The following is an 11,643-nucleotide window of genomic DNA, read 5'->3' as shown; positions in this document are numbered from 1 at the left end:
AGTATTAGTTTTCAGACTTCTTCTGAATCTTACTGACCTTCTTTAAAATCAATATTTTGAATTATTTACCTGGCATTTCAAATATCTCATTTTGGTTAGGATCTATTACTATAGAGTTAGTGTGATTTTTTTGGAGAGGGGTGTGATAACACCCTACTTTTTTATACTTTTAATATTGTTATGCTGTTTTCTTCTCATCTGAAGAAATAGTCATTTCGTATTTTTGCATTTACTTTTATTTGGACAGGAATTTTTTTGTTTTTTAAGAGATCTGAAGTGATTTTACTTTTATTTCCTTCACTTTAAGCCAATCATGAAATTTCACTGTGATTTCTGGGGTCAGGGCAGAAGGAATATGGTGTTAAGAATCATCAGGACTGTGGCTCAGTTGGCCCATGGAGGTACAGGCAGCGGAGACCCTCACTGAAGCAGCTAGAGGAGCACAGACTGCCCTACTGGCAGGTAAGTGATGTTCCAAGAGCAAGAGAACTGGCATTTGATGTCTTCTGTGGCTTCCAGCTTGTGCAACTCAATCAGGCCATCCCCCATGGTGGACAGTGAGTTGGTGATCAGCTTGGCTGCTTTGGAGTTACCCTCAGCAGAGATGATGGCTGCCTTTTTCTGCTGCTCAGCCTTTTTCCACCACAAATCTGGCCCTCTCTGCTTCCTGCTGAACCACCTGTTTGGATTTCACCACTTCTGTGAACTCCTTCCTGAAGGTCAGATACACCAATGACATTTTGTCCAGGATGAGCCCAAAGGAGGCTGCTCAGTCCTTAAGGTCGTTGCTCACCTGCCTGGAGACTAGCTCTCTCAGGTTAATTAGTTATCTGGCTAATCAAAGTGAGCCACCACTGACTTGAGGATCTCTGTAGTGATGGAGGACAGCACACGGTCATCATAGTCCTCTCTGATGCTGGTAAAGATGTAAGGAAGCTAGCTAGCAAAAGGCCAGAAGAGGATGTGCAGTGTGATGTTGACATTCCGTAAATCTTTGCTATCTGTGATGACTGTCACATTACATGGTTGAGAATGGCAGTGAAAGATAATTGGTTTCTATACCTATGGGATGAGAAAGTGAGTTGTTTTCCCTACTACAATGTTCTGTACTCCATGGAATTGGCCAAAGATGACAGCTCTGTGTGCAGCATCCACATTATACAAGGCAGAGTTTACCACATCTCCTGCAACAGCTGAGGCTGGGCCAAACTTGCTGATGAACTCAAACACTTTGGCAGTCATGTTTCCTTCTGCTGGAACTTCTCATACCTGCTTCCACTCTGACCTCCACATCAATTCCCCAGGCATGGATGGGACTTTTTAATTCTTCCTTGAGCATGTGACTATAAGATATGTTGAGTAGGACCATTTCGCTTTGCTTCTGAGTGTGTTCAGTGGCAAAGACTAGTTACAGAAAACCTTAGTTTGGTAGCTTTCTCAAATGCCAGTTATAGTAGCTGTGTACCAGGTTGGTGAGCAGGTTTATGGTCTCCTGAGAAGCTGGAGGGGTGGAGGCCACAGAAGCTTCTGTCATTCCCAATTGTTGTGCAGTTGTGTCAGCAGATTTTTTTATTTGGTTGTGCTGCTTGACCTCCAGGCCAGTAGGTGGCACTTGCAGGTAAGAGATGACTATGGTGGTACAATTGGGTTTATCTTGATCTTTGTTTACCAGGAGAAGTTTTCCAGTGTCCCAGGCATTGGGCTAGGCTGTGGAATGCTCAGTGGTTTGGGTTCTATGCTCAGCCTCAGTTGGAATTGTGGGGGTAAAGCTGGGTCAGCTGGACTGGGCTAGCCTGGACTCAGGTTTCCTAATGGTGGGTGCAAATACCTGCTCTGATGGGCCCAGGGGCAGTTGCCAAATGCCTGGAGACATTCCCAGGTAAGGAGTGAAAAACAGCCACTGCATGAAGTTCCTTGAATGGGAAGGGAGGGGTAGCACAAGCCCCTTGACTAGGTAAGTGGGTGTGGTACTCACTTATCTCTCACTCCTCAGATCCAACTGTGCTCCCTTCCTTGTTTTGACCAAGAGAGAAAGGTTGGGCACTCAGTAAAGTTGTACACAGATTGGCTTTAGATTGCAAAGCTGTTTATGACTGCAAATTTCACCATTTGTGCAAAACCAGAGCTCTCCGGAAAATTTCCTCCTCCTCTGATCCCATGAAGAGACAGAGCCCAATTCCAGTGCCCATAATTGCAGCACACTCTAAACTTGCTCCTCAGTTCTGGCTATGGGAGCTCCTCCCCCACTCCAGACCCAGGACTCCAATCTCCAGCTCAAGACTCTCTAATGCCCATGGCAGGCACTGCTGCTATACCTATCCCACCCAGTTTGGAATGAGCAAGGATGGAGAATGGTATTCTCCAACTGGGTGCCAGGAGAAAATGCCTAGGGTACTTCTCAGTTTCTTTCCTTCTCACAGTATCCAAGCCTTTCCCCCAGTTAGCTCCAGGGCTTGGGAGGAACAAGGTACTTTACTGTGCCTTGAATGGCACAGCTCCCCAATGGAAAGGTGGAATGTAGAGTGATACGCTTTGAGTCTCTGTCCCCACCAAGTCTCATGTTAAATTCTAGTCAATAGTGTTGGAGGTGGGGCCTGGTGGGAGATGATTGGATCATGGGAGTGTATTTCTTATGAATGATTTAGCATCGTCCTTTCAGCACTATTCTTGTGCTAGTGAGTGAGTTCTCATAAGATCTGGTTGTTTAAAAGTGTGCAGCATCTCCTCTCTTACTCTGTCTTGCTACTGCTTCTGCCACATGAGACCCTTTGCACCCCCTTTGACTTCTGCCATGACTGGAAGATTCCTGAGGCCTCCCCTGAAGCAGAACCTGCTAGGCTTCCTGTATAGTCTGCAGAACTGTGAACAAATTAAGTCCCTTTTCTTTATAAATTACCTAGTCCCAGGTCTTTTTTTACAGCAGTGAGAGAACGGACTAACTCCTAGAAGGACACTGTCTCCCCTTCTCGTGTACTGGGTCTTCACTCACATTTCTCAGCCAGATGCTGCTGTGCAGACTGCCTGCTTACCTTCTCTTTTCTGAGATCTGAAGTGTCCTTTGCTTTTCTGTTGAATTCTCATGTTCCTTCTTGAATAAAAGATCACAGTGAATCTCTACACACTGTTTTGCTTCTTCCAAGTAGGTGAGGCATGCTAGAAAAGCCTCTAATCTTCCATCATGGGAGAGAAAAGCAGAATAGTTTTGTAAATGTTTATTTTACTTTGCTTTTATTGAACTTCCATTTCTGGGTTTGTAGTCATCAAATTTGGAAACATTTTAGCCACATTTTTTCTAATACTTTTTGTCCCCCACTTCAATTCTCACCTTTTATTCTGGACTCCAATTACATGTATTTTATTTTGCTTGATATTATTCCACTAAGGCTTTTTTAAAAACTTTTTTTCCCTATGCTATTTATTTTAAGTAGTCTCTGAATTAGATATTTGTTGCTGCTCAACAAATCATTCTAAAACTTAATAGTTTAAAGCAATGATAAACATATATCAAATGATTTCTGTGGATCATGAATTTGGGCGTGACTTAGCTAATGGTTCTGGCTTGGAGTATCCCTCACCGAGTTGCAGTCAAGATATTGTCTTGGGACTGCAGTCATTCCAAGATGGCTCATTCAGATTGTTGATAAGTTGGTTCTGATTGTTGGGAGGAGGTCTCTGTCCTTTGCCATTTGGAGTGCTTCATAGTTGCTGTCATTTGAGTGTTTTTGCGACTTGATGGCTAACTTCTCTCATAGCAAGTGATCCAAGTGAGCAGACGAAAGTGGAAATGTCTTTTATGACAGCCTTAGGAATCACATAACTTCAATTCTGCTCCAGTCTGAAGATCACACAGACATATCAAATCCTGGTATTACACAGTGAGTGGGTATTGCACAGTGACACAAGTACCAGGAATTGAGGGTCATTGGTACTATCTTGGAGGTTGGCTACCACAGTTTATATTGTTATGTCTCTAAGTGTATTGATGTTTTCTTCTGAACTATCCACTCTGTTTTTCAGTTCAATTCAGTTACTTTTTTTTTCCATTTTGGATGCTGTATTTTTCATCTCTAGAAGATCTATTTGGGTCTTTTATTATACCATTTACTTCTCTTTTTCTCATGTTCATGTTTTCATTTAGACTCTTTAGCCTAATAAAAATGTTTGTAAAAGTGCTTTTAAGACTTGTCTGTGAACTTCATTACTTCTGCCATTTTGAGCCTGTTTTTATTTATTGATTTTCCTTCTAGTATGGGTCTTATTTTTCCTCTTTTTTACACGCCTAGTAATTTTTTATTGGCTGCTAGACATTGTTCATTTTACATTTTAATAAGTGAGTTATATATAGATATATATATTTAAGAAATACTGAACTTTGTTCTGGGAGATATTTGCTTTACTTCATTCACTCAATCCTTTTGAAAGTTGCTTTTTATCTTTGTTCAGGAAAGTTCAGAGCAGCCTTAACTCTAGAGTTAATTTATCCTCACTTTTAAAGCATGACTTCTCTGAAGACTCTACCTAATTATGTTTTATAATACCTCTCAACTCTGGCTTATGGAAGCACAAACTATTTTGAGACATAAGTAAGCTCTAGGAATATTCAGCCTCCTGATTTTCTGTGACTTTTCCTGGCTTCATAGTTTAAAACCCCATCATATACAAATTGGTCATCAGTCAAAGACTCAATAAAAAAACCCTTTCAGATCTCCAGATTTTCTTTCTAGGCAGCTCCCTCTTCTTCATTACTCTGTCCTAAAAATCCTAGGCATTTCAGCCTCTCTGGACTTCTATATGTGTCTTAACAGTTCCTCAAGACTATCATCTCTGTTTCGTTCCCCTTCTCTGTGCTGTAGCCTAGAAACTGCCTTCAGGTTTCTAGGACAATCATAGGGCTTAACTTATTTGTTTCCTTTCCTTCAGTATCAGCCTTGTGCTGCCTATCATCCAAAGTCTATGAATAATTGTTTTATTTATTTTGCCCTGTTTTCTAATTGTTTTTAGTAGAAGGGAAATTCTTATAGCAGTTAATCCTGGATGGGTGAAAGCAGAAATGATATGTGGGGCTTTGGGGAGAAGTTGAATAGTCTGGGCACTGACCAATGAGAACAATTGTTAGTAGTGCTGGAGTAGAGACTGGGAGGCCTCCCCTCGTGCCAGGCAGGGACGAGCTTTTCCCTACTCTTGACTTTGTTGAAATCAAAATCTGTTTACTTAAACATATTTTGGTCCTCTCTCTTTTCCTTTACTTACTTTACCTATGGGGAGGTTCCCCAAACCTGGTTCATATTTTGGGCTAGAATAGCTGGCTTAGTGCTGTTCTCCTGCTTTCTTTTGGGAGCAAACCCAGAGGGTGATATGCTGGTATAAGAAGGGGGCACATAACTCAGACCCTGGGATTCAGGGTGCTCACTGAATTTGAAGTGCCTGGAACATCTAACTGGAGATGTCTTGTAGGGAGTTGGATACAAGGGTCTGGAGCTCAAGGAGAGGTCTGGGCTGCTATTTTACAGCTGTGTGAACAAGATTACTGGTAAGAAGGAATTTCTTGAGGGCAGTGTCTGAAATGAGGTCGAAATCCCATAAAGATCTGCTGAACAAATGAGTTAATGAGTTCCTGAATAGGCATTGTTCCCAATAAAAGGTAATTCTGAACACTAGGAAAACTCATACATATGTAGTGAGAGAAGTTAACAACATTATGGATTTATTATTCTGTCACTATCACTGATTAATTTGCTAATTAAATTTTAAATTGATTTTTCTATATAATAATACTGTGAACATCTTTAGAAATAAAAGGTGTGCTAAGAAAGAAAAGAAAAGCTTAAAAATTTGGGGTGAGATTAACAGCAAATTATTCATTAGTTGCTGAGAAGTGGTTACATCTGTTATTGTGAGTACAATTAATACTGCTCACATTATTCAGTCAGAGAAATAATATCTAATTACCAAGAGGTTATATAAAGTCACATAAGTAGAATGAAAGAGATTATACTAAGGGATAGAAGAACTAGTTTTGACATATAGGCAAGGAAAATTGGATACTACTGTGACTTTATAACATTACAAATTTTATTACAGAACATGTTAGCAATTTCTATTAACATTTATAGATGACCTTAATTTCAAAAATGTTTTGAAATAGAAAGGAACTTGCATACATTCATGTAATTCTGGTATATAAAGGGCTTTGATCTGTTACTAAAAGAGAGAAGCAAATTGACATAATTTTTATACATATTAAATCAATTTTTGTCTTCTCACTTGAGAGCTTTAAAATAATAAAATGATCAATATGCACATTAGGGTGAACTCTATTTGCTACCAATTATCTGTATTGTTTAAGAAAAAAACCATTGAAAGGAATTAAGTAAACAAACAGGTTTTGTTTCATATTGCAAATCATTTTAATGTGACTCTTACTGATAACTCAGACATAAGATGGTTAAACCGATTTTTTTAAAAGTGTCTATATTGCCCAGGGTTTTAGAATTTTATGGATATAGAGAATAGTAGGAGCTACAGATGTAACCCAATCTTTGGGGTAGGGGATAATGTCAGTAAATCTGATTCATATTTTGATGCCACTTCTCTGTTTAGCTAATTAGAATATGAGTGTTTTTTTTCCTTTGAAAATGAGTTAAAATTTTAATGCAACAAAAACAATGTCAAGAAACTTGGATTTTAGCCCTACTTTGCTTGTAACTATCTATAGAACATCAGAGCATTCAATAACCTCTCCATAGATCCAAAATGTCAGAATAGGATCTATGTTTCCGTTTATTTATGGAATCAATATTTACTGAGTACCTAATATATGGCATAGGCTGGTTTGGATTCTGAGGATATGGTGATGAGCAGGATAGATAAAGCTTCCATTTAAATTGCTTACAGTCTAGTTGGAAAGGGAGAGACGGAATAGGTATATAAACAGATAATATAATATCAGAAAATGCTAAGTGCAATGAAGAAACTATGAGATAACAGGATAAGAAGTGGCAGTGGCAGTAGGCTGCGTTACACTTGGTGGTCAAGGAAGGGTTTTCTAAGAAGGGAATTTTTAAGCTGAGATGATAAGGAGAAAGCCATTTGAAGACTTGTTGAAAGGTCGCTCCATAATGAACAAACAGCAAATGCAAAAGCACTGTTCCAAGAACAAGTTTGGAATGTTCAAAGAGACATAATAAATAAAAGGTGGAGGGAGGTGGATATGACATGAAGTTTGAAAAGTAAACACAGATCATTTCCACTACCATATTTTTTGTCAGCTTTGTTGAGATATAATTGACTTGCAATAAATTGCGTATACGAGTTTCCTAATAGTGCCATAACAAAGAACCATAAGCTGAGTGGTTTGAAACAACAGAGATTTTATTTTCCTATAGCTCTAGAGGCCAGAAGTCCAAGATCAAGTTGTCTGCAGGGCCATGCTCCCTCTGAAGCTGCTGGTCTAGAATGTGTTCCAGGCCTCTGTTGTAGCTTCTGGTAGTCCTTGCTTTGAGGCAACACAATTTCAGTCTTCACCTGGCATTCTCCTTGTTCATGTGTCTGTGTCCAAATTTCCTCTTTTTTGTAAGGAGATGTATCCGATCATATTGGCTAGTGGTTTACTTTACTACAAATTTCATTTGTAATGAACTTATTTCCAAATAAGGTCACATTCTGGCATACTGCAGGTTAGAACTTCAACATTTGAATTTTGGGGGTACATAATTCAACCCCTAACCTTGCATATATTTTGACAGGTTTTAGCATATGCATATCCTATAAAATCATCATCACATTCAAGATAATGAACATATTTTTCACCCCTTAAATAATTCCTCCGCCCCTTGGAAATCCCTCTCTCCTTCCCTTCCTTGCCTTTCCTCATCCCCAAGTAATCATTAATCTGCTTTCTGTCTTACATTAATTTGTATTTTCTGGCATTTTATATAAACAGAATTATAGGGCATGTACTCTGTTTTGGTCTATCTTAATAATATTAAGATTATAACATAATTATTGATATTCATGTCACTGCTGTGTCAGTAGTTTATTTCTATTTATTGCTGACAAATATTCTATTGCATGTATATGACGTATTTGTTTATCACCTGTGGATGGACATTCAGGTTGTTTCCAGTCTGGGGCTATCAAAAATAAAAGTGCTATGAATGTTTGTGTACAAGTTCATGTATGGACATATCCTATTATTTCTCTTAAATACTTAGGAGTGGAATGGCTGGATCATATGGTAGGTATATGTTTAACTTTTGGAGAGACTTCCATGCTGATGAACTTGTATCATTTTCTATTTCCATCAGCATTGTATTTGAATTTCAGTTGCTCCAGTACCTTGCTAACCCTTGGTGTTTCCAATTTTTAAACTTTCGGCAGCCTAAGAAGTGTGTAGTGCTATGTTATTGAGGTCTTAATTTGCTTATCTCTGAGACTAATGATGAAAATTTTTCAACTGTTTCCTTCCCGCCTATATACTTTGGTGAAATGGCTATTCAAAACTTTGTTTATTTAAAAAATGGGATGATTTTTTCTTATAATTGAGTATAGCAAGTTCTTCATATATTTTGTATACAAGTTCTTTATCTTATATATATAGTTTGCAAATTAGTTTTCTTTCATTTTGCTAAGATGTCTTTGTTATTTTAACAATGTCTTTTGAAGAGAGAAGTTCTTAATTCTGATGGAGTCCTATTTATCATTTTAAAAAATGGATCATGCTGTTGGTGTTACAGTTAATAAAGTTTTGCCTAACAAAATTTTATTCCATGCTTTTCTTCTGGAAGTTTTCGAATTTTAGTTTTTACATTTCATGTTAACATTCGTATATAATGCAAGATATGAATTGAAGTTATTTATTTAATTTAAAAAATTATTTATTTTTACATATGGAAAACAAATTGTTCCAGCACCATTTGTTGAAAATACCATTCATTCTCTACTTAATTTCATTTTCACCTTTCTTGAAAATCATTTGACCACATGTGTACAGGTTTATTACTGGACCATATTCTGTTCCAACGATCTGTCTTAACACCGTTTTCTTAATTGCCATAGTTTTACAATCTTGAAATCAGCTAGTGCAACTTCATCTAACTTACACTTATTTTCTCAAGTTTATTTTGGCTATTCTATGTCTTTTGCTTATGAATATAAATTTTGGAATCAGCTTGTCAGTCATTACAAAAAACTTGCTGGAATTTTGATTGGGACTATGTTGAGTCTATAGATAAATGGGGAGAATTGAAATCTGAACATTATTGAGTATTTTGATTTTTGAACATAATACATCTCTCCATTTATTTAAGTATTCTTTAATTTTTCTCAGTAATATTTTGTAGTTTTTAGTGCATGGTTCTTATACATCTTTTGCCAGGTATATCCTTAGGTATTTCATAATTATTAATGCTATTGTAAATAGCAATGGTGCAAAGCAATTGCATTTTTACCATTGAAAGTAATGCCACTGAAAGTTTCAACGCCATCGAAAGTTTTTGTCATTAATTTCAATGGCAAACATTCAATTACATTTGTACCAACCTAATAGTATTATTTTTTATTTCAATATCTGATTAAAATTTGATATCTGTATGTAGAAATGCAATTAATTTTTGTATATTAATCTTGTATCTTGCAACTTTACTAAACTCATTTATTAGTTTATTAGTTCTCGTAGACTTTTATAGATTCAATAAGATTTTCCACATAGATGATCATGTTGTATGTGAATAAAATTTTACTCCTTCTTTTCCCATCTGAATGGCCTTTTGCCCTTGCCTTATTGTATTAAAATTGCACCTAAGTAGTGTTGAATAGAAGATGTGAAAGCAAACATTGTTGCCTTTGTCCTGATCTTAAAGGAAATTTATTCTGTCTTTCAATATTAAGTATATCAATCATAATTTTTTTGTTGATGCCTTTTATTAAATTAAGAAGTTTTCTTCTATTCCAAGTTTGCTGAGAATTTTTTTAGGAATGTATGTTGGATTTTGTTAAATGCTTTTGTGTGATTGTATATATGTGTGTGTGTGTTTCCATTGAGATCATCATAAGGCTTTTATTTTCAGTCTGCTAGTATGGTGAATTTTCTTGATTGAATGCAAAGTACCCTTGCATTCTTGAAATAAATTCCACTTTGACCATGATGTATTATCCTTTTTATATATTGTTTATTTTGTTTTGTAAAATTTTGTGAAGAGTTTTGCATCTATGTTCATTTTATGAGGGCTATTAGTCTGTGGTTTTCTTTTTTGATGTCTTTCTTGTGAACTCTAGCTGCCTTGAGATCCATGGACTCCCAGGTCTAGCTCCTTAATTTGGTGATGCTTCTGGCCTCTGCCTTGGTAAACTTTCTTGCACTATGGGCTAGAAACTTCTCCAGGCAATTTCTCCCTGTTTGTTTCCCATGTCTCTTGGATCTCGTACTTTTGTTACCTGAGGTCCAGTGTGTACAGAGACATTATTTTATATATTTTGTACTGTTTTATAACTATTTTAGGTGAGAAAGTAAATCTGGATCAGAAGCACAATTTAAACTTGCCTGAATTTTTTTTTTAACAGTATGAAATCATATACATTAAGGCTTTTTTAGCAAGAAAATCATTACCCAAATGCATGATGTTTATTATAATTCTTCTAGTAACAGGTCAAGTGTCTATCAGTTGCCCATTACATATGTACACACACACACACATACATAGACACACACACACACATACACACACACACACACACACACACACATATCTCCCAGGGATATGTATGTAAATTCACTATAAAATGAGTTCCTGAATCAATGCTTTATACAAAGGAGGCACTAATTCCATTAGAAACACACCTCTAACATTCTTCCATGTATCATACTCTTGTATTAGCATCTTGTCTGAAATTAGGTTGGCACCCTCATTTCCAGTTTCCCTGTTTTCAAAATTATCTGATTACACAGTAGTTCACATTCCCAAGACTTTGGAGCCCCTGGAATGGCCATTTCTAGGTATATATCTGTTAAACTAAATATGGCCTGAGGATACCTCTGGGTTGTGCCTACATTATGAACTGCAACCTAACTTAGTATGTAAACTAACTGACAGCCTAACTAGCAGTATACTTCTGTAACAAACTGCTGAGTTTCAGCTCATCACAGCAGCTGAGCTTCAATCAATTACAGGCAGCCTGCTGATCAGACCTTGTCCAAGTAAGGCAAGTGCTGAGCTACAAAGGAATCAAGCTGTTTATGTATCTCATTTCTACTTTCTGTCCATAAATGCTGCCTTCCCATATTGAGGAGCAGAGCTCTGTGAATCTGCTGATTCTAAGGGCTGCCTGACTTGACAGTCGTTCTTTGCTCAATTAAACTGACAGAAACAAGCAATGGGAAATGATTCCCTATTCAATAAATGGTGCTGAGATAACTGGCTAGCCATATGCAGAAGATTGAAACTGGATCCCTTCCCTACACCATATAGAAAAATCAACTCAAGATGGATTAAAGACTTAAATGTAAAATCTAAAAGTATAAAAATTCCTGGAGGATAACCTCAGAAATATCATTCTGGATATAGGATCAGGCAAAGATTTCTGTGACAAAGACAACAAAAGCAATTGCAGAAGAAACAAAAATTGACAAAAGGGACCCTTAACTAA

The 11,643-nt window shown here is 37.1% G+C and overlaps 1 pseudogene; it reads right to left on the bottom strand.

The window, feature by feature from the left end:
* Positions 1-432: 432 nt before the first annotated feature.
* On the bottom strand, positions 433-1,242 carry LOC105726967 (prohibitin 1-like; annotated as a pseudogene).
* Positions 1,243-11,643: the final 10,401 nt, after the last annotated feature.

The sequence above is a fragment of the Aotus nancymaae genome, unplaced genomic scaffold, assembly GCF_030222135.1.
Source record: "Aotus nancymaae isolate 86718 unplaced genomic scaffold, 86718_ANA_hifiasm-v0.15.2.pri h1tg000007l, whole genome shotgun sequence".
Lineage (NCBI taxonomy): Eukaryota > Metazoa > Chordata > Mammalia > Primates > Aotidae > Aotus > Aotus nancymaae.
This window is presented reverse-complemented; position numbering and strand designations above follow the sequence as displayed.